The following is a 24612-nucleotide window of genomic DNA, read 5'->3' as shown; positions in this document are numbered from 1 at the left end:
GAGTGAGGTGACCTGGGGACACCGGGAGGGGTGTGGGCAGTACCGAGGGGCCTTGTGGTCTGCCGTCATGATGTGACGATGGGACCAGCCCTCGCTCTGCACCAGCCTCTGCCCCTCTCACAGCTGAGGCAGGTGCAGTGAAGGTGCAGAGCTGGGTCCCAGGGTGGATTTCACCTTGCCAGGACCATGGAAGGAACAGGACAGAGTTGCAGGACAGGAGCGTGGGGCTGTCCTGGAGCTCAGTGTGTGCAGAGGAAGGAAGGACGTGACGTGGGGAAGGAAAGTGAACGTTGAGCAAGGTTGGCAGACGGAGACCCAGTGGGCTGAGGACTCATCAGGGGAGGGAACCCCCAGCGGGTGGGCTGGAGAGACACTGGTGGGTACTGGCTAGAGTGGGCTGGCCATAAATGGGGGTGTCGGTCATGGTGGAGATGGTTAAATGCGCAGAGTGATGCCAGGGCAGTGGGTGGTGGGGGTTGAGTGAAGGTGGGCGGAGGACAGGGCCTAAGGGTCCAGGATGTCAGAAAGATCATCTGGGTGGATGCAGAGTGACCAAAAGGGGTCGATTCACAGTGGTGGTGGAGAGACAGTGCGGCCTTACACCCACACCTCGAAGTGCACACACAGGTGAACACACAGACACACACTCCCCCATCAGTGCACAGGGTGCAGTTTGGCCCACAGGCTCAGTGCAGCTGCTAGATGTGCTGGCCCAGGTAGGCAGCCCACTCTGTGTGGCCACACCACTGCCTCTAAGGCCCCTCCTGCCCTGTGGAGACCCCCACTGAAGAGCTTCATCATCTGCATGTCCTGGTTATTCATCTTGTCTTGGAAGTAAGCGATGCTATGGTCCCTCTCCAGGATGAACCAGCTGTTGATGATGGGTCTCCACCCTGGAAGCGACATGGGTTAGGGCCATGTTGGACTTGTTGGGGTTCATGCAGTTGGGCAGGGTCTCAATGCCTGAAGGAGGGAGAACAGGGTGGGGCAGGCCCCAGTGCAGGCAGCTGAGAGGTCAGGAAGGATGCAGGCTCAGATCCCCAGCAGTACACAGTAGACGTGTCTGGTGGCTGGCAGGGATGATGTCCACCCCAGGTCTCTCTGCAGGCCTCAGATCACTGCCATCAGCCAAGGCTCCCTGAGGCTTGTTTGGACAAGTACTCCCATATGCTGCAGGGAGCTTAGGAGCAACTGACCTGAACCCCAAATTTCTTTACTGGGTCTCTGGATGGAATAAGAGAAGATGATGGAACTGTATCAGTATGGTGTCATGTCCCCTGAGAGTGATGACCCTGTGAGGTAGGGGAAGCACAGGTGTCCTGTCCCTGGGGATGGGGCCAGTTTCAGTGAGAAAGGCTCACAGGTGGAGGGGTGCCCAGCAGAGTGTGTCTGGGCTCTGGAAAACTGGAGAAAGTCGGTTCGTGTATATGGTGTGGAAAGAACACGAGCTGTGTGTGGGGACCAGCCGGGATGACTGATGGCTCTGAGCAGTAGGGGGAAAACTGTCTCCCTAGGTGATGATCTGAGGTTTTCAAGGGACAGGCGAGGGGGGCTCTATCACATGAGTCCTCATCCAAATTCACAGTCTAGCTGGTCACCTGGCACATTCCTGCAGAAATGCTGCCCCCTGGAAGCCCAGGCCCTCCATGCAGCTGAGCCAGTGGCCACTTACAGGTTTTGAATTTCAAGGTGATGATTCCACAAACGGTACTTTAAATACTTTGCATCTGCTGGGTTTCCTGGACAACAGAAGCCACCTTGAAGCCCTGTTCTGGTGATGGAAGCATCCCAAGGTCTCCAGGGGGTGAGCCCCGACTGTTGAAACCAAAAGGCACCCTCCTCATTCTTCACTCAATGCCCATCCTGCCTCCCCCAACCCAGGGAAGCGCCACTAGCCTATCCATTTGGCCCAGCCCCTGCCTGGCCTGGGGTTCTGCACCATCTTTACTCAAACAAAATTAAACGATAGGGTCAATCCTGTAGCCCCTTCCATCACCTCTCATCATCCTCCACTGCCATGATCTTCTGAGCTCACGGACCTCCATGACCTCCCCCACCAATGTCCCCAGGAAGTACCAATGTGGCCACATAGAATGAACGGTCAGGAGATTGTCCAATGAATCTTACAAACTCCTCCTCCCCCAATCTCAGCCAGGAACACACTCCTTGGTGAAGTCCTCCCATCTCAAGCATGATGAGGCTGCGGGCTGCAGGTGGCAGGACTGTCATTCCTCTTGGAACAAGCTGGTCCATCTGCTGCTCAAGGAGACGGTGAAGGTTGGGCTGAAGACTCCATCTGATTTCTCTTTGTGTCTCCAGAGACCAGGATGTTATAAAACAACACCCAGCAAGTGTGGTGGGCGGAGAGAATGATCTACGGAACATTCAACCTCCTGACTAACTCCTCTTGCCCCTGAAGGATGGGAATTTTGGCCTCTCATTAACAGACTTTCAGAATTGCCCCCTCAGGCCTATTCTAAGGACTCATAAAGCTCATCTTGCTGACAGCGCCCAACAGGATCCTGAAGAGGCTGTCAGCCTACTGTGGGGAATATCCCGACCATTGTCCCCCCTCATCCCACTTACAGTGCTGAGCCGACAGGTGAGCCTACCTGGGCCCCGCTGGCTACAGCAGGATGACAGTGATACTGTCTGCCCCTTGCCCATTTGCCCACCTGTCCTGTAGACAAGAGACCTCTGTTCCTTGTCTCAACAGAAACCAGTCCAAAGCTTATATTCCAGGCTCAGAGATCACCAATACCTATACCTATCAATCTATTGAATTTCTAGCTCATATGAGAAGTACAAAGACTCTCCTTCCTCAAGCACCCGCAGCACAGGGCTTTTGCAAGATGTGAATGAGGTAAGGTGGGTAAAGCATTTTTCAGAGAACCACCCCAGAATTAGTTCTCAGTACACGATGGTGACTCACCGTTACGTTCGTTACCATCACCACCATCTTTGTTGTGTTGAGTCTGCTAGAAAAACCAGCACATTAATAATGTAGAGGATGTTGGATCAACTTGGCAGGCTGCGGCCTGGCTCCAGAGCACAGGTAGGGGGTGAGGCCTGTTTCCAGGACCCCAGGCTCAGGATTGGGGAGCTTGGAAGTGGGAGGGGAGGGAAGAACACCCGCATGATGAGTATCTTGAAAACCAAATGACCTTGAAGTTCATTGTGAAGCTGAAGGGCAGCAGGGATGATGCCACTTTTCCTCAAGGTTACTGGTCTAGCCCAGGGCTTTCTATACTACTTTCCTCAAAGCTGGAATAAAGGGATGTCTGTAATAAGGGCTTTAGGGAGAAAAATGTAAAAGACTGAAAGAACGGAGCCCAGATGTCTCTAAAATGACTAACATCGGAGCAGATGTGCATAGCTCAAGGAATATGGACTGTGACGTTGGATGAAATAGGGAAAGAGAGATCAAATGGTTGAGGGAGTTGTGGGAGGCAAACAGCCATGTGTCCCCACACTTGGGTTCACCCTCCCATCTGATCAGCAGAGGAAGCTGACACTAATAGGAAACGTCCTGTAAGATTTCCATAGGAGCTGCCATGGCCCTAAGATCCTGAAGGGGAGAGGCAGTTAATGGGCCCTTTGAGAGGAGAACTCCAAAAGGAATTAGATCCCTCTCAGAACTGGACATGCCTCCAATCCAGATCAAGGAAGGTGTGAGCAAGCAAGAGGAGAGGATGGAACAAATGTGCATGGAGCTCACAGTGATGGTCAAGTGGATCTAGACCCCATTACCTTAGAGGTGTCCATGTGTGCTTTATTAATCTTGGCCTCATAGGTATCCATCGATCCATCTATCCATCCAAACATCATGCATCCACCCACGATCCATCCATCCACCATTCATTCATCCATTCATCTATCCCTCATCCATCCATCCAACTGTAAACCACACATCCACCCACCCATCCATCCATCCATTCACCCATCCACTCACTATCCTTGCATCAACTACCCTTTCATCCATCCATTCATCATCCATCCATCCAGCATCCATCCGACCATTCATTTAATTGAGGAACATGGGATGAAAATTATGATGATTATGTGTCCAGACCTTCCTTTGTCCTGACACCGTTGAAGGCCTCAGGTCCTCTAACCGTTACTATTGCCAAACCGTTTCCCCTGAAATCAAGTACAGTTTCATTCTGATGATGAGCACACATTGCATGATATTCCCCAGGTTTTGGGTGTGACCAACCACCAGGATCTGGTTTCCCAGCACCAGCTCCCACCTCACTCCTGGGTCTGCTGGGACTCACTTTCCTTGAGAGGCTGAGGACAGCTCTCAGGACTGAATGAGACCAGTCTTTTCAGGGGTAGGGGAGAGGGAGGACCTAGACATGGGCATTTAAGAAGGAAAAGGCAAAGAGAGGGGAACTTGGGTCCTCAGGCCTGAGTGGACAAGACTGAGGCCGGCAAGTTGACCAGCTCCGAGAGAGGGACAGTGGGCATAGGGAGGCAAGTGGGCAGACAGGGGGCAGGAACCTTGTACTGTACAGTTGGGGATGCCTGGAGCCCAGGCCTGAGTGTCAGGGACGTCCAGGTCACATAAGTACCAACAAGAGGCACAGAGGGGTCCCAAGGAGGTGAGGATGTGACGGTCCCTGTGGGAGGGTAGTGACTAGGGACTGGGTGGCACCTAGACATTTGCAGACCTCAAATATTGTTCCAACAGCACCATGGATTTTTGAAGTTGATAACAGGTTTTGTAACAATGTGTTTGATTTTTAATGGCAACCCCAGCGCAGTAGTCTTGCAAAATATAAACACATAATAGGGACAACAGTCCTCACATTTATAGATGGGCTTATAATATGCAAAGTTTCTTCCAAAACATGACTTTGGCCTCTGAGGAAACTATGTCTTAGAAAGGCTACCTGACTTGGCTCTAACTTCACCAGGAGTAAGGGGTTAGCAGGGACCCATTGTGGATGGAAATCTGTCCAAGGCCTCACTGAGTTCCCCTCTCCCCTGCTGGGCAGGAAGATGTCCCGCTCTGCCTGGGAGACACCATCAAAGACACAAGAGAGGAAATTCTGGCCCAAGTCCACCTGGGGTTCTGAACAACAGGACTGAGACCCTAACCCAGTGCAGGTGGCTGACCTGGGACACACACATGCCCACTGCCCAGCCCTCCCAGAGACTCTCAAATGACCTCCACAGTGTGGGTAGGAATAAACTGGGTCCCTCAGCTCACAGCACGAAGAGAAGACTCAGTCCAGCAGTCACAAGGGACAGCTCAGGGCTGGGTGGGGGACCCTACACCTGCTCCCTGCTCACCTGTCTGGCCCTGGGCTGACCTGGAGACAGGATCCTGCCCCTCCCTCATCTTCATAAAGGCCTCTCATTTTGCCATGTAGGTGGTGATTAAATCATTTTTTGGGGGGATCCTGTGAATTTATGTTCTTAATTTTGCATAATTAGCCATCATTACTCTTGGGTTTGATTTCTTCTGAGAAATCTTATCTGGAAGGGAGAATGTTATCAGAATGGGAAGCAGTACACCTCTGCATTAAGAGCTAGCAAGACAAAGCAATGGCTTCCTCGTATGTACCCCCTACTCCCATGGTCTTTGCTGCCCCAGCCCCAGGGATCCTGGACCAGCCCCCGTCACTCGAAGCTCCCCTGAGAGAGCTGGTCCTAGTCCAGGCTCCAGCTCCAGCCTTGGAGCTGATGTCGCCACCCCGCCCTTTCCTACCAGACGTCTTGAACTACAAGCAAAGTGTCCAGCCTGCTCTAAATGCCCCCACCAGGATGCCCATGGCTCCCATTGCAGCCCCCTCACCCCTTGCAGGCTGAATTGATCTCCTTTCCCTCAAATGTACCCTGGATCCTGTGTTCTGTATTCCCATCAGTGCCCCCAGTGACCCTGGGAGACCACATTGACCTTCATGTCTGCTACCCATACCACCGGGTCTGCTGGCCCCACACACGACCCTAATCCACCTCCTCCCTCTATTACTGCTGCCCTTCCCCCGTTCCAGTATTGTGAGTACTGGGGTGACTGCACTGACTCACACACCCTGAGTGGTCTCTGCTTTCCCTGCCCCTCGTTCCTCCTCCATTCTGCTCCCAGAACTTTCTACCAAATGCAAATTGCATCATCTTGCTCCTTTGCATGTGTGGGTACATTTGTGTGTTTATGTGCATGTGGGTATGGTATGCCTGTGTACACATGTCTCTCTGTGCATATGTTTCTTTCTATTTGTATGCAGCATGTGTACACGTGCATATATGTCTTTTGTGCCCACACATATCCATGTGTATGTGCGTAGACGCATGTGTGCATGTGTGTCTTCTGAGTGTGTGCATGTGCAGAGTTGTGTATGTGTCTCTGTGTGTGCATATTGTGCTGCATATGTGTCTGTGTGTGAGTGCATGTGTATGTGTGTGTGCCAGTGCATGGCAGGGGGAAGGCTCCAGAACATTCCCACTGCTACCAAGTTCTTGCTCCAAGGGGTGGGTGAATCCAACTTTACCAGGCCCCATAACCTTCTGTGAACCCTCCAGCCCCAACCATGCTGCACCCCTGCTGGGGTGCATCATGCATATGGTAAACACAAAGCTCAGGGCTCTCTTTTTTCAGACGTCTTCCAGCTGCTCCTGAGGAGGGTCAGCCATCCTGTCGTGTCCCCCTTTCATGGCTCCTCACACACCAATGACTCCATCCATGACTGCTGTAGGCAGGAAGGTATATTTGCATTCTGTGTGCACTGTCCCACCCAGAGGCCCTTGGAATTGTTCATGTCAAAGAGACGGATCCTCACTGATTCTCTAACAACACTGCATGCAATGCCCTTCCCATCCAGTCAAGGGCCTGAACCTGTGAATATGTTAGGTTTCAAGGCAAAGAGACATGAAAGTGCTCATGGATTAAGGGGCTGGTCAGCTCACCTTGAGATGGGAGCCATCCTCGATTGTCCAGGTGGGCCCAGAGTAATCATATTTCTTACAAGTGGAAGAGGGAGGCAGGAGGGTCAGAGTAGAGAAGACATGAGGACGGAGGCAGAGTCAGAGTGACGTGATGTGAGGAGGACTCTGCTAGACACTGCCGGCCTAGAAGTTGAAGGAAGAGCCCAGGAGCTAAGGGATGCAGTGACCTCTAGAGGCTGGAAAAGGTGAGAAAATGGATCCTCCACAGAGCCTCCAGAGGGAACCTGCATGAATTAGAAAAACAACACTGGTCTGTTGAAATTGTTGATTTGAGCAGCACCACTTCAGCTGAGTCAAGAAGGCGTCCCGTTGTCCAGCAGACACGGAGGCAGGGCTGGTCCTCACAGAAAAGGTACAGGAGGTGTGTCTATGTGAAGATACCTGGCCCAGCCCCTGCAGGACCACGGGCAGGAGTTGTTCTCCAGTCTTCAAGTGGGCGTTTCAATGGGTTGTGATTCAGCCTGAGGTGGAGAGCACTGCCCCTGGGCATGAGATTGGCCTGTGTGAGTGTGTGTGTGTGTGTGTGTGTGTGTGTCTGTGTAAGTTTCTTAGGACTGTTGTAACAAATCACCACAATGTTGGTGGTTTAAAATAACAGAAACATTCTCTCACGGTTCTGAGACCAGGTGTCTGAAATCAAGGTGTTGTCAAGGAGCTGTGTTAACACAGCGCAGATCCCAATGAACGATACCTGTGGCCTCAGCCCCATTCTCCAGGCCGATTGTCCAGATATTTGTGAATTCTGTGAACTACAAGATCATCTCCTTGTAGTTTATTTCCGCTTAAATTAGCTAGAGTTTCCTCTGGTATTTGTAGTCAATTACCCTCATTGGTCCAGATGCTCATAAAGAAAAAATTCACCCCTGTGACCCTTGCACTTTGAGATCAATGGCAAAACTAGCTTTCCAGTGTCCTCGGACTGGGTCTGCCAGACAGTAGGACAATGAAACGTACAGCTTGTGAAGGGAAATAGAAAACTCCTGGAAGGTGCATTGATAGCCTACAAAACTTGTGTGATCCAAAGAATTGCGACAGGGACTCAGACAAGTCCATGAATGAGCATGTTCATTGCAGCATTATTCACAATAGCCAAAGTGTGGGAACAACCCAACTGTCCACCAACGGAAGAATGGATAACCAAAGGTGGTCTCTCCATGCAATGGAATATCATTCAGCCATAAAGAGGAATGAAGTACTGACACACACTTAACACATGGATGAACCTTGACAACATCATGCTAGGTATTTTCATATTGTAGGATTCCGTTTATAAGAAAAGTCCCGAGTCAGCAAATCCATAGAGATAGGGAGTAGATTAGTGTTAGTCAGGGGGTGGGGAAGGGAGGGAGGAGTGAGAAGTGACCGCTAATAGGCATTAGGAAGCCTTATAGGATGATGAAAGTATTCTGGATTAAGACAGTGGATGGAGGAGGTGTGGCCGGGGGCTGCGCCTCTCAGAAGGGGCAGTGGAGGAGTTGAGTGGAGTTTCTGAACTTGATGTGGAGCAAAAGTGCAGTGATCAGCAACCTTAGCTGTCCTAGTGGCCTTTGCAACCCCCACCTATGGCTGGGACCCCTCAAGGCTGACCCCAGCAAGGTTAGGGTTGAGGTCAGTGAGCCCCCACAGGGCCAGCTTCTTGGCTGTGGGTCATTTACTTCTGCTGAGTTGGATGGCAGGGCCTTTGAAGTGCTGGGCAGACTCAAACTGAGTTCCTCCGGGAGGAGACCAGCGTGACTCCTGCTCCAGATGGTTCTTCCCAACACTTTCGTAACTAGACTTCAGTGGGCAGGCAGCTCATATTTGCAGACCAGTTGCTCCTAGGCATAGTGACCATGAGTGGACATGCACCGCCCTCTTGACCAGCGTGTGAGCAGGAGGAAGTCTCGCTTCACCCACCCGGGGAACTACTGAGATGAGGGTGAGTAGCATTGAGAAGGGACAGCTGAGCGGAGGCAGTGACAGTCAGACTGGCCCCAGGACGAGCTGCAGCAGGTCGGGGCTGTGGTTTGACCACTGACCTCCCTCTTCTGAGTGTCCCCTCAGGAGGGACATTTCCTGGACCTGGAGAATCTGCTCCCCAAAGGTGAGCAGGGGCATTTACCTGCACACATGACACGGCAGATGGGCTGTGTTGTCCTCACAGAGCACCACTCAGAGCCTCTTCACAAGAGAGCTCGCCACTGAGCTGCAAGACCAGCAGCTGGCTGAAGGCCACCAGTGGCAGTGCCCCAGGAGGGAGCACATGGGGAGATTTGGGGAGGAGGGCGCTAGGCTGGCCTTTCCACTCTGTAGGCTCCTCCAGGGGCAGCCATGGCTCCCACCTCCCTGCTGGGCCAGTGAGGCTCCTGGGAGAGTCTCCTGCCTCTTTGGGCTTCCTTCTCCTTCATATCAGGCATCAGCCCCCACACCCCTCTCGCTCTCCTACACAGCTCAGCAGCCACTTCCCAAAGGACCCAACTGAGTAAGAAACCAAAAAAAAGGCGCCAGGAGTAGAAAGGGAGAAATAGAAATGTTGTGCCTGCAGGAAAGATGAACTCTACATGGTCAAACCCCTTGGGGTCCCAGTGTCTCCATGATGAGGTCTCTGGATGTCATGTGTGTTCCTGGAAAAAAGGCTTTGCTGTATTGCATGTGTAGGGAGTAGCTTGTTCTTGTAGACATAGCGTGAATGTTCCAGTGTGGGAATGAAGAGTGCGGCCAAATGGGGCGGCCACAGAGCCTTTGGCCCCAGCATTTCAAAAGGCAAGCATATGTTTTGGTTCATACTTTTTGAAGCTGAGGGCCAAGTTGTCACTGCTAAAAAAAGTCCCACCCCAAAACCAGAGACTATGGATGTTGACACCAAGTAGGTCAAGAAAGGATCGGATGCCCATAGACAGCCCGTGCTAGCAGTGTGTCCTGTCCAGCCAGCAGGCTCAGAGCCCCACATCTTGCCATCTGGGTCCTCAGCCACTGGCAGCAAGTCTGGTATTTCTCAGGCCCGGCACTCGATCAAGGCCCTGCAAAGATGAGACCCTCAGATATGGAAACCCGTGAACACAATTCCTACAGGGATATTTTGTCATGTTGTTTTAATAATGCGGCACGTTAGCACCAAAAGTCTGTCTTATTTAAGGACATTTGGGGACAAATATTCTAAAGACTCAATCCATTCCTGAGAACTCCACCCTCTACTTTCCCACGCCTCCTGAGTGCTGTCTGCGATGGGTCTAAAGTATTCTTTAGCATCCTTTTCATCATTGCCCATCTGGCACCTGCCACAGGCAGACACTCCATAGATGCAGGTGCACTGAATCCAGCCCAGCGTCTCGTCTGGGGTGGAGAAAGACAACAGTAATCAGAAGAATAATAATAAGTGAGTATCGGCACATACTATGTCTCCCTGAGTCCCCCTATCCAGGAGGCACTTGGCCCATGGTCACATAGCTGGTCGGGCCCGTCTGACTCCTAAGGCCCCAGCCTTGGCCCCTGCTCCCTGGGACTTCAGAGAGCCCAGAGCTGAATGGGAGTGAATGGGGTCACAGGAAGGGTGCTCTGGTGTTGCTCACACCGGCTAACCCAGCAATAGCTGTCATGCATCTCCAACATCCCCTCTCCTCTCAGGGCTCCTTCACCATCCATTTGGTCTCAGTTGTAAAGATGAAATGTGTCTAGTCAGGAGCAATGAATGACAGATGGAAGATGTTATTTTCCCCCCCAAAACATCCTCTGTTCTTTTGGAATTCCTGCAGTGCAACTTGGACCAGCAGGTTTGGGGAGCAGGTAAGCACCCCACTGGTTGCTGGTCTCCTCTTCCATCATGCCGAGTGGAGGTGTTGGGGACGGGCTGGACAACACCTGGTGTGGGCCAGGGACTCTGACAGCCACTGGGGCCTAGGAGCACCCTCCTTCACCGTGCATCCACACAGACCAAGGCAAGGAACTGCCCTTGAGGATGGTGTCCAAGTCTTCATGGCTGGTTTCTCCTAAATTTTAAATGGCTCCAGGGGCTCCAAATCTTCCCCCGGTGGCCCTCCCATGCCAGAGTGCAGGGTTTTCCAGTCTGATGTCTACAGCCTGCAGGGCTGCGTTTGGGCTCTGGATGGTCACCTGGATCCCACAGCAGCAAGTAAATCCCAGAAGGAGGTGAGGAGCTGTGAGAACCAAGGCTACTTTTGTTCTCACATGTTAATTTTGTAAACGTGTATGAGCTGTGCATTAGACACCAACTTTTAGTCACTCTCATCTGATCTTTCCACGTTTTTCTCCCCTCCAGATAACTCTTGTGTTGTCAAGCTACCAGACCATAGTAGTGTGTTTCCTCCTTCCAGGAGAGCTTCCTCTGCTGTGGGGTCTCACCTTGCCTATGGGTTCAGAAGTCCAAAAGAGAGATTGTGTTTTGAGTGAGTTGTCAGTGTCTCTGCATTCTGCCTCTGTCTTCCCCGGGTGATGTTGAGCTGAGTCATGTGGAGCATCCCTGGGGCTCAAAGTTCACAGAGACTGGTACCCGACACCTGTCCCAAGGCTCTAAAGGCAGAGACTGGCCAACTCCCAGGTCCTCAGGGCCACAGGGAGCTGTGTGAGGCTGTGCATGCTTCCCAAGCACCAGGCGTGAATGCTGGGAGGAGGCCCAGGCTGAGCTGTCTTCAGGGGGCCTCTGCCTACGATGAGAGTGGACCTCAGAGGCCAGGCCTGAAGGGCTGTTACAAGCTGTCAGCTCAGAGCACCATCACCTCTGTCCGGGGCTTGAGGACAGAGACCATCAGCTGGCGGGAGGGCTGAAGAACCACAAAAGCACTTCCTTAGAAATGGGGTAAGCATTTGGACCTCCACTGAGCCCAGTGGGCACCCAAAAGAAGAGTCAAGAAGGATTTTGCTTCTCTCTAGCCTTTCCTCTGTGGCCTGTGCTGGCCCCACAGGCTCATTTGGAAACCTGGTACGCGTGGATGAGGGACAAGTACAGCAGCTGCAGCAGCACTGGTCTTTCCTTCTGTCCTGCTCCCTGCCCAGCTCCTGCCCCTCTGGTAACAGGACTAATGGGGACAGACTCTGTTCTTCTGCTCCCTGGTGTGGGCATCGGCCTGGAATCATGTTTTAAACCTGTTACTTTCCCAGTAAATGACCAGGTTAAGTATCTGAAGAGGTTGGAAGGGACTAACGGCCAGACATAGTTGGGTATGAGCTTGGACTTCTTCCTCTCTTCCTCCTGCAAAGCTCACAGTGGTGGTCCCCAGGCTCACTGGCAGAGCCCAAGCAGGAGTCTCTGCAGGCTGGGGTGGGTGTCCACTACTCGCTCAAGGAGAAGGGTGGAAACCAGGTTGGCATCCAGGCAGAGTGAGCCACCAGCCAGATAGCCACCATGGACAGGCTGCTTAGAGCTAATGCCCCAAAGTACGTGATCATAGAGCAGGGCGCCCTTGAAGACTCCAGGGAGGCAAGGCCAGTGTGCGCTTCTCGTTGAGCTTCAGGTGCTGAGAAAGACAGGTGGATGGCACCCACAGACGCAGATGTGGCAAGAAAAGTGAAGAGTCGAGAGCCGGGCAGGGCAGGGCACACTCAGAACTGCAGGACAAATTCCCTTTGATGCTCCTACATGCAAAACAACATGTATCATTTTCTCTGAGACTAAAACAAGCGAAATCAGATGTTCTGTGCTGCTGCTGCTCCAAAGACTCTCTGAGGCGCCACATGTGAAATGTGGCTACAAAAGGCTGCTGCTGGCCTTTTATAGGCCTCTCCAACCAAAAGTGAACTCAGGTCACCCATCACCATAGCTGCCATCCTGGGTGCTTGAGCCCACCTGGGGGACTGTGGGGGGAGGGAGGCACCCCAGAAGACAAGGAGGAAAGAAGGAAATAACTCCACCCTAAATCTTGCAGTTCTGCCCAGAAACCAGTGCTGAAGTGACATTTCCCATGACCGGCTTGCACGTGCAGCCTCCACCCTCATGCCACACACACTCTGGGAAAAGATGAGGTGTGCAATAGGAAGAACCCTGCTACTTGTTCTAAAACTGATCAAATGTCGGAAAGCACTTAGTGAAGACTAACTGACTGCTCTAGGATTTCTGATGGATTTTTCTTTATAGTTTCAATCTCTTTTGTGAAAAAATTCCTGATTTCATTGAATTGTCTGTTTTCTTATATTTCATTGAGCTTTTTTATGATAGCTATTTTGAATTCTCTGTCATTAAGGTTATACATTTCTGTGCTTTCAGGGTTGATTTCTGGGTGCTTGTCGTTTTCCTTTTGGTCTGGAGATTTAATATATTTCTTGGAAATCTTTTCTTGTCAGTACATGTGGATCTACCTAATTGTTCCTAATTGCTCTATAATATTCCACAGCATAGAATTACTATAATAGTTTTAGTGTAAAACTGCCCTAGAAATAGTGATATTTTTGAAATTTAATTTTTTTTATAATATTTTCTTTTTTTTAATAACATGTGAGTGTGGGTTTTTTTGTTTGTTTCCTTGAAGTTGGAATTTTCTTTTTCTTTCTGTGTTATGGTTGGTTTCAAGGAGGAACATGAACCTTCTTTGGTCATCTTCAGCCAGGTGTCTTCATTTATTTACTCGTATCTTTGCATAATCTAATTCCAAAGAAATTATGTTGTATTTGGCAGCATTTGGGAACTGTTTTATTGAAGAGATTATGAAATGTAGATTGATTTGTACTATTGTAAGCAGTCACTTGTATGACTGTTTTTGGAAAGTTTTTTTTGTTTTGTTTTGTTTTTTTGTGAGGACGATCAGCCGTGAGCTAACATCCATGCCAATCCTCCTCTTTTTGCTGAGGAAGACTGGCCCTGAGCTAACATCCATGCCCATCTTCCTCCACTTTATGTGGGACGCTGCCACAGCACGGCCTGAGAAGTGGTGCCTCAGTGTGCATCCGGGATCCGAACCCAGGCCGCCAGCAGCGGAGCGCACGCACTTAACCACTATGCTGTGGTGCCGGCCCTCAGATAGTCTTCACTGTACACATACTTGTGCATTGAGACTTTTGAACTTTAAAATTATACCACTTTTGATTGTTACAGTGTCTTTTCAAACAGAAACATCAATTTTAAGCAGTTTCTATGAGAAAGGAAGCAGATACCATCCCTACTGGGACTAAGCACTGGTACGATTTGATTTAAGTTGCATGAGAAGTTGATGATTGTATCTAAAGTACCATTGTTGCTACTAATGTTATTACTACTACACTTACAACTCTGATAATGATACTAGTAGTATAGTAACAAAAATCTTTAAGTATTTACGTGCCAAGCACTTAGCATAGTGGTATCTCATATATCTAAATAGGCATTTTTACAATATCATCATTTACTTTCTCATTATTGATATTACATAATAATAGTCACGAATAGTCAAACCATGGTATAAGCAAAAGGTTAGAAACAAGCATTTGATTTACAAAAAGGAAGCTTTCCCATTCCTTTGGAGCTTCCTTAACCCTTCTTGAAGGAAGACAATTGCATCCTCTTGTGGGCATCACCAGTACTGCTTCGACTGGCTGACAAACTTAGCTGTGTGACTTTGGGATATTAATAAATGTCTTTCAGCCTGTTTCCGTACAGTAGAATGGAGACAATATTGCTTACCTTGTAGGAATGTTAGGGTGAAATGAGAAAATATGCATAAAGTGCCTGAGAACTTTTAGGTATTTAAAGTGAGCAACTTGAATTTTACTCATGTATAGCAATGATTGTCAACTGGGTTGGAGGAGAGGACATGTTCTCCTATAGAAGCCTATCAGAATTTCTTTTATTTTTTTTTTTTGGTGAGGAAGACCGGCCATGAGCTAACATCCTTTGCCAACCTTCCTCTGTTTTTTTTGCTTGAGGAAAATTGGCCCTGAGCTAACTTCTGTGCCCATCTTCCTCTATTTTGTATGTGGAATGCTGCCACAGCATGGCTTGATGAGTGGTGTGTGTGTCTGTGCCCGGGATCCGAACCTGCAAACCTGGGGCCACTGCAGCAGAGCATGCAAATCACTACACCACTAGTCATCAGAATTTCTGAGTGAGGCCTTTTTAAAACCATATATGATCTCCCCCAAATGGACATTCTTTTCTTATCTTTTTCTTTCCTCTCCCTCTCAACTCTTGAACTATGGCTATGTCAAACAACTTTTCCTGATGAAAGACTTTTATGTTGGGATAGAGTGGAAGAAAGCTTGAGAACTTTTGATAAAAGTAGTAGTTTCCAACTTCCCTGTATCAGATCACTTGGGGATCTTTATCTAAGCAGATTCCCTGGCTGAACTACCTAACAGAAGTTCTCAAACTCTAGTATGCATGCACAAGAAGCGCAACTTCCTTTGGATTGCTGACAGTGAAAGGGAGAAGGGAGGGGGAGAGAGGAGAGAGATGAGTTTTGTGTTTAAGAATGAAGAATCCAGTTGACTTTCTGTAAATTTTTAAGGGTCGCATTCTGCTTTACTATGTCTCCTTGTAACTAACTACTCGCATTTATGCATTGTGAAAGATTGGATCTGTGAAGAAAAAATCACAGGGACTGACGCCCTGTTAAGGGAAATGCTCCTAATAATGCCAAAAACCACTCTCCTAAACAACTCCAAGAAGGTATAGTAGATTGATACTCCTTTTTCCCCTTTAGTAGTGCAAAGAGATGTTAGGCTCATTGAAATCTTAAAATCATGCAGAATTTCCCTGGGGATATACTAACGTTTTCGTGAATATAATTTTAATAATTCTCTTTGAGTTTAAGGAGTTTTAACCATTTATTTCTGATATGCTTGTATCTGTTACCTCATAGGTCCTACGTTATATCACTGAACAGGTTGTGTGAAAGGTCGATAGAAAGAAGTCAGCAATAAGTGCCACGGAATAGAGCAACGGACTTGCGGTTACTGGATAGTGTTCTAGATCACCACTGTCAAATAGAAATAAGACACAAGACACACATATAATTTTAACATATAATTTGAAACTTTCTATAGCCACATTAAAGTAAAAAGAAAGGCAAAATTAATTTTAATAATTATTTTATTTAACCCAATATATCTATTATTTCATCAGGTGCTCGATATAAACAACGATTAATGAGATATTTTACTGTTGTTCCATACTAACTCTTAGGAATCCGGTGTATATTTTATACTTACTGCGCATCTCATTTTGGACTAGCTACATTTCAAGTGCTCAACAGCCAGATGTGGTTAGTGTCTGTTCTATTGAAGAGCACAGGATTGATATTATTGAATAACAGCGATCTGCTGAGTGCTTATAACCTATAAAGGGTCAACAAATTCCAATCTTTCAAATGAATGTGACTACCAAAGGCAATATTTGGGTATATTTTCATATTTCAATCCATTTTTAAAATCTTTCTGAATCACCAAGGAAATGAACCTTGTCTTTGGGTCACTAATGTGATTTCTTAAATGAGATAGGTTTTGTTCTTTGTGAAATAACTACACCTAAATGAATTTTTCTTAAAGTCCTTATTTTAAGTATGGCCAAAACTATGGCTAGGATTGAAAGTTTTACATTTAGAGCAACATTATTTTCTTGATTTGTTTGGCCTGTAGTCTGAGAGAGCAATGTTACTTCTTATTTGGTAAGCTGTATAGAATTTAGATTATGACTGCTAAGTTTCCCCTTTAGCATTTTCAGCTGTCCCAGTAAGACATATGGAAACGATACAGATTCTAGAACGCTTGACTCTACTCTCTGCCAGTGAACTTATACCATATGCAGAAGTATTAACATCCAATATGAACCAGCTATTGAATTCAGGGATTCTGTGGAGAATGCTTCAAACAGTCAATAAACTATGCATGGTTCTTAATACCGTGATGCCTAGAAGGTAATTTCAGTGTATTGTTACACGTAATAGATAAGTGTATAGCAGTGATTATATCAATAACCTAAACTTAATGGTTGAAAAAAATTGTTGAGTGTTTAACAATATAAATCCCCTCTGAAGACTACTAATTAAAGAGTCATTATAACTTTCAGAAAAAGCATAAATTTGATCTTAAGAAACAGAGAGAAAGTATAAAGTATTTCCAACTTGAGAAACTTTAAAAGTGAGTTCTCCTGTATAGGCATCTGTCATTTGTGGCTAATTGTGACTTAGATCACTGTTGTGTCTTGCATCATTGTGGTGGCTCCAAATTTTGCTGCACATTAAAATCACCTGGAGAGCTGTTAAAACTCTTGATCCCCAATTGTAACCCATGCCAATTAAATCAGAATGTCTGTGGTTGGGAGTCAGGCATTAGTATTTTTTTTTAAGATTCCCCAGTTGATTCCATTATGCAGCAATGTTTAGAGAACACTTGATTAATTATTTCTTCTTTAGTCAAATGGGTCTCTGCTGGTCCATAGATTGCATCAGAAACACCTGGTCAGCTCTGAAAAACAGGATACTGGGCTGGCCTTCCCTGAGATATCAGATGCTTAATGTTCAATTAAGTAATTTCGATGTGAAAAATAAAAGCATACACTTAAAAAATACTGTAAGAATTTTCACATTTTTAAACAAGGCAGTTTCGTAGTCTTCAAAGATTAAATACAGCGGTCCTGTGTTCTTTTGTTTTGTTTTATTTTAAACTGAGGCTTTGGAATATTTTATGGGAGTGGGAAACCTCTAGGAGTTCAAAAAAGGTTGAAATAAATGGTTTCTAACTCAATGCAGCACACATTCTTGGATCAGTTTTCAAAGGCTGGTCAAAACCTGCTGTGTTTAAATAACAACATGCTGTTTTTCATCACATTTGTTGATGATGTAAACAAAATGTGTAACTATATTAGTAAATGTTAATATTCATGTATTTTAAGTTAAGGTTACAACATTTGTCACAATGTGATTTTTTTATTCAAGTGAAAACAGATGTGTGCAGCTATTTTGAATATTGGTTTATAAACATTCATATTCTTTATCAAATGAACTTGTAGTTTTTTGTGTTTTCTTTCACTACTGTTCACCTGAAAGGAACAGTTCAAGGGACTGGAATCCAGGACTGTCTGACTCCAGAGCCTACGTGTATCCACTTCTGTTAACGCCACACACGTCAAATGGCCATACAAGGCTAGAGTCGGTTGAGAGCCTTAGGAATTGAGCGGAGGAAAATCGTAGTAGTTTCCCTGGAGCAGTAACATAAACGATTTGATATTTTAAAAAATTGTAAAAGCAGAATAAAAATTTGAAGATATTTTTAAGTATTGATAAATTATCCTTCATTCCACTGTTTTAACAGTAAGTTACATTTTTTATACTTTCCCTCCATCTTTGCTATGCATATATATTTTCACGTAATGGAATTCATAATACCCAGTAGGGAGTCTGCTTTCTTTCATTTAACTTTATATGAAATTTTTTTGCAAGTTGTTTACTTTTGATAATTATTTTATTGGCTTCCTAATGATCAAACTGATATATCATAACTGTATAGGGTGCTATTACTAGACCGGGAGGTTGATGACTTTTTTCAGGATTACAATAGGCAATGTTCTCAATTTAGATATTTTTACTTTTTCTTTCTTTTGGATTACTCTTTTAGGATAAATTTTTGAGCCTGAAATTACTAAATTAAAAGGTAGAATTTATTTTTAGCACTGTACATTTTGCAATTGGGGAAGATGCAGTAAAACTGAAAGGGAAGCAAACAAATCCACTCTCCTCCCGCTGCTCCCCCTGCAGCAAACCTCTCCCCACACTAGTTGCTCCAACTTGAGAAACTGTCTCACGTTTTACTTTTTTGAGACACTAGTATCGGAGCCAAGCTTAGGCTATTCAGAAATTGACAAAATCACAATTTGGAGAGATCACGATTAACTCCCTACCTTCGAGGAAGCTGAAGTGCTCTTCGTGGCAAAGAATAACAACCCGGTTTTAGGAGGGACAGAAGGCGGATGAGCCTTGATGGAGCAGAAGTGACCGGGGCGGGAGCGCTCTAGAGCGTTGCTCTGGTTGAACTCGGTACCCGGGGAAGCCTGGAACATCCTGAGGTTCTGCCGCCAGTCATCAACCAGCCTTGTCGCCTGGCGGGGCTCAGGCATCTGGCAGTTCCCGCCTCCGTCTGTGCGACACGCGGGCCGCCGTGAAGTTCCGAAACGTGAGCTGAGGGGCGCTGACGGGCACTCTGGGAAGAACCCGGCAAGGCTTCAAAGGGTTTCCTTTCGCTTGGTCTACAGACCTGAAGAATGAGACTGCGAGTTTCCAAGGAAACGGATGCATGGGTTAAGTCGCCGGTTTCAAAATCTCAAAATGGAGAAGACTTTTACTTTAAACCCTGCGGTCTGCAAGCGTCCTTCGCTCTTCCAGCCTTCGCCTCTGGGCCACGAAATACTTTGCGTGGGTTTTTATTGCGGAGGCTTCCCTCGGGGGCCAGGGGTCTCGCCCCCTAACCTCACGCCGGGATTGGTTGCTTGGTTTCTGCTCTGGTGGGTGATTGGGTGCTGGGAGTCGAGGGGGCGGGAGGCGCGAATTCGTCGGGGAGCGCGCGGGCGCGCGGCCTGGAGAGAGCGGAGGAGGGAGCGGGTGAGGCGCCGGAGTCCGCGCTCGGCCCGGGAGTGGCAGCCCGGTGAGGAGGCGAGAGGTTTGGGGCCTCTCCTCTCTGCCAGGCTCCGCCGTGTGTGCTCGCAGATACCGTTTCCTTTTCTCCTGGGACTTGGAGCCCAGGCAGCGCTGCCTCGGTTTTCCTCAGAACAGGCCAGCCTGTCTCTCCTGGGGCGGCGCGCAGCCTGCCCGAAGGGAGCCTTCTGCTCTCGCCTGGCCGCCGTGCGGGCCGTCGGGGTGCCCGCGTCCCCGGGCCTCGGGGGTCTGAGCACGCGGAGGCCGGAGGGAGCCTGTCCCGACCCCCGGTGAGAGGGCCCGGGCCCCCTCGGTCCCCGCTGACTCGTGGCGGCGGGGGCGACGGCGGGAGGCGGATCGGGGCTCGTCCTTTATCCCCTGGGGTATTGCAGCGACTGCGGGCGGGGTGGATTTCTAGGCTGTATCTGAGGAACCAGCCAGCGTTGCGTTATTGGCTGGGGTGAAGGGGTTAGACTCCACCAAATCTCTTCTCGACTTGCACAGAGAGAATCACAGAATATTAGAACTGGGAAATACCTCAGAATAGTGGTTCTTAGCTTGTTTTGGAACACACAGGCTAGGGGTCAGGGTATAATTGCCTTCATAAGCTGTTGAATTGCTCTTTTAACCATCCCTCCATCCCCAGGTCGAATTTGCCGGGTTTTTTTCACTATTGCAAGGAAGTCCTCAGTTGATAACGGTGCATATCAGTCTCCCCTCTGTTTTCAGTTATTTTATTAGGATATAGTTCTGGGAATGAGAAATCCACGGACTTTCTCTTCAGAGAAACGCAGTCATGTACCAAGACTTCTGCATGCAATGGCAAGAGATCACAGTCTCAGACTTGCGTCTCTGGATCCTAGATTAAGCATAGGTGGTTTAGAAGAGGTGGGGATTAAAGTAGATCACCTCCTCTGTGTCAAGTACTGGAGTTTAGGCAAGTTCTATCCATTACCTTACTTAATTCTTAACTCAATGCCTGGCTAATTTTCGTCAAAACTCTAATCAGGTGGATAATCTCATCTCCATTGCACAGATGAAGAAACAGACTGAGGTTCAGTGATTCACACAGTGGGACTCACACTTAGGCTTGCTTTACTCCAAAGCCCATCTTCTTTTCATTATACCCTTCTGACCTTTAAATCAAAATTATCAAGCATCCACTGTGTGCCAAGGCATTTTCTCCCTTACAACAGTTTTTCAATTAGGGATTAATACAGATAAGGATCTTAGTCTAGAGAAGTGAAGACATGATCAAGGAAACACATCTGAGTTGTGGGAACCTGATCTAGAACTCGTACTTCTACCTCCTGGTCCACAGCTTTGGCAGAGTAGGGATACAGATCCGGATTTGTCAGATTCCGAGACATGTTCTCAACCAGTGTGATGGTTAAGACTAGGAAATTCTTTTACTTGCATTTGTTTTGTTTGTACATTTAGGAATCCGCTTTTTATTTCTAGACTTCTGTCCTAGTCTAGTTGGGTATCTGTTTTTCTTTGAATGGCATTGTTTCAGTCTTGATTTTCATTTCTGCTGCAGTTAGGAATCTAAGTAAACAAGAAAGCGTGACTCTTCAATATGGTCTGAATGTACAGTTGGTGGGGTGAAGATGAACTTTCCTTGTAAAGCTTGTCCATCGTAGCTTGCTATAATGAATTCTGCAAGTATTTTTCAGCAGTTAAGTCTTCATTAAGATGAAGATGCTGATAATTCATAACGTATACTGAATCTGTGACTACATTCATTTTCTCAGATAGTAAATGGATTGAAAATATTTGCTGGGTTCATGGAAGAACATGTCACCTTTCGAAAAATAATCCTGATCACTATAAACTGTATATGGTTAGGAGGCAAAGGAGAATATTCTGAAAACTGTTCTCAGCTCATTTGGCACTTCTATTTACTTTACGGAATTACTACCTTCTACAAAGTATTTACTGTCTTTTACACAGAATACTATATTTCTCACCATATTTTTTGAGATGTTTCAATCATATAGAAAATTAATAGACAAATGAGTAAGCAAACTTTCCAGAGTTGTTCAATCTTAATATTTTGCCATATTTACTTTATACCTTGTTTGCAAGTAACATTGCTAGTATGCTGAATTTATTCTTTTTCTTTCCTAGACGTGTTGTTATACTTTTGTTACATATGTATGTATCGTAAACAATATAGAGCATTACTTTACCTGTTTTTAAACTTTGTACAATGATATGATACTGTACCTATATTTGTTCAGAAGTGTTTTTAGTTGCTTAACATTATTTTTAAGAAGTAGCCTTATTGATTGTTAATCTACTTTAATTGCTGTGTAGTATTCCATTGTATGAATATACCAGAATTTTTTTATCTATTTTCCTTTTGACAGACATTTAACTTGTTTACATTCTTTTGCAATTCTAAACAATGCTGCTATGAACTTTCTTATACATGTTTCCTTATGTTCCTGTGGGAAAGGTTTTGGATATATACATAGGACTGGACTTCCTGGTGTTGGGTATCTTCAACTTTGCTAGAAATTGTTAATTTCTGTCCAAAGTGGTTGTAGCGATTTACACTCCCCCTAGCAGAATCCTCCATTAAGTTTTCATCCAAGATATTAGTGTACTCTAGTTTTACAGAAATGACGCTGCTTGCATCATTAAGGCACAAATTGCTTTGTTCATTTCTTTTATGCCTATATGTTTTTAAGTCCAACATAATTTTAGGGAGAAAGATAAAGGAATATGGTCTAGATTGAACTAAATACTAATTCACCCTTCTGCTATTGCTATGTTCCCTCAAGTACAACCTTACTTGTTGTGTTTGTACTTGTGATGGAGACAGACCCTAATGAAGTAAATTGTTTACTGATTTTTTTTTATTGTTTTTGTGTCAATAGATTGTCCGAGGATTAAAAAGTAAGCAGCATTGTTTGTTGGAGAGCCCTACAGAAAGTGGGAAAAGCTTAGTCTTACTTTGTGCTGCTTTAGCGTGGCAACAGTCTCTTCTTCGTGGTGAGTATTTGGTTGATATATTCAGCTTGATTATTGGCACTTGAAAAAAATATAATAAAGTACTTTTCATCCAGAATGATTCATTTAAAGAAATAGTAGTAACTAAGAATATACTTTTGGTCTTTCTTTTAATCCTCCCTGCTTGATATTTTAATAAGTCTCAATATAAACGAATACTCAAGTGGTTGTGCCTTTATTACATTATTAATCTTTGACTATTATCTTTTTGTAAATTATGCAAATTGATGATAATTTCTCTGTAAATGTCTCTGACATCATAAGTGTTTCTCTCCTGTCCTAATTTCATGCTACAGATAGGGTGACCAACTTGTCCAGATTTGCCAGGTACTTTCCCAGGTTTAGCACTGAAAATCTTACAGCCTGGGAAACCTCCCAATCCAGGGCAAATTCGAGTGGTTGCTCACTGTAGCTGCAGAGGATGATTAATGTTTTTTGAATTACAAATATTATAAATAGAGGTTCTTTCACTTTTAGGGAAGCCAGCGGATGAAAGCTTAAGCAAAAAAGCTGAAGTACCGTTGTACCGTCGTTGTACGTGCCATTCAAAGAATTTTACAGACGATGGCGAGGACCGAGGAACTTCACGTCATTTCAACAGTCCAAGTACACCACCTTCTGAAAGAAATGGCACTTCATCAACTTGTCAAGGTAGGTTATATTTTTGCCTGGGTCTGTTGGTATCTGTAATAGGAACCTTCATTACTGTTGTTATGAGACCTAATTTGATAAATTGGATGAGCATAATTGATTAGGTACCTCCGTCTAATTTCTCTAGAATTATTTTTAGATAACACAAGAGTGGTCAGAAATCCTTGGACTACTTTATTCTTGGCTTGGCTTTTAATTGATTTGGACATTTTGCTAGCTTAAATCATTTTTTGAAGCAGGCAAGGCAAAATAAATGATATTCAGAAATTGCTGTTATTTGTAGGCAGGATTGTTAATTATAGGTTAGAATTTTAGAAAACATTGATTTGTATTGTAAGACAAAATCTAGTTAGCCTCATTCATTCTTGATAAGTTTGCATGAACTTCTGAAGCCAGTATCCTGCATGAGGATGAGATATGTTTTAGGTATGATCCTTGAGTAGTTCTAATTAGGTTTATTTAAGAGAAATATATTAAGAATAACATAAGACTATTCATTTTTAAAAAATATTTCTCTGGCTTTGACTATATGGAAAAGATTGATCGTTATTTGCCTAAGCCAGAAACCTAGGAGACATCCTGTACACGTTGCTCTACCTTATCTCTCCGTGCAAATCTCTATCTCCATTGACAACTCCCTGGTCCAAACTACCATCTCTTGTTTAGAGCATGCAATAACTTCTTTTCCTGCTTTCACTCATGCCATTCTTTAACTAATCACTGACAGGGAGAAAAGAGGTGGCCATGACTGACTTAAGTCTCAACATTATCTACTTCCTAAAATCAAGAATGGAGTCATCTTCCTCTAAAGCACATGACTATGTGTGGAGGAGGGTGGTTGCTGGAACCCAAGTGTGATTCTGTTAGGAGTGAGGAAGAGGAGATGGAATAGTTACTGGAGAGGTGACCAATAGTGTTGTCTACACTGTTTTGACCCTTAGCCCTTTTGACTTTCTTTCCATTCCTTCAAAGGGTCATGCTTTCTTCTTCCTCAGAGCCTTTGCTTGTGTTAGTGTCTCTTCTGAGGAAAGTTACATCTTCAACTTGTTATCCTCCTCTTCCATTAGGTGTCGCTTAAATGTCGCTTCCTTGAGGGAGCCATACTCACCTTTCCGTTAGATCAGATTTGGTTTCCCTGTTATTTTGTGTCATCTCACTGTGTTTGTCTCCTTCACAGCAATTGTCTGTGAAGTTTTTATTATCCATGTGTCTGTGTGCATCTTTTAATAATCTCTGCTTCCCCTAGCAGACTGTGTTCTCCATGAGGTCAGGAACCATGTCAGTTTGCTTACCATTGTAACCCTGGAACCTAGCAGAGTGCTTGGCATATAGTAGGTGCTAGATAAATATTTGTTGTGTGAATGAATGGAGTTGATTTTGAGCTAATTATAAGAACTCTGGTTTACAATATTTATATACAACCTGTATTATTTTAGAATAGCTTTATTGAAATGTACTTGAGAAA

Source organism: Diceros bicornis, unplaced genomic scaffold (assembly GCF_020826845.1).
Source record: "Diceros bicornis minor isolate mBicDic1 unplaced genomic scaffold, mDicBic1.mat.cur scaffold_262_ctg1, whole genome shotgun sequence".
Taxonomy (NCBI): Eukaryota; Metazoa; Chordata; class Mammalia; order Perissodactyla; family Rhinocerotidae; genus Diceros; species Diceros bicornis.
The sequence above is the reverse complement of the archived record's forward strand: the minus strand, read 5'-3'. Positions refer to the sequence as shown.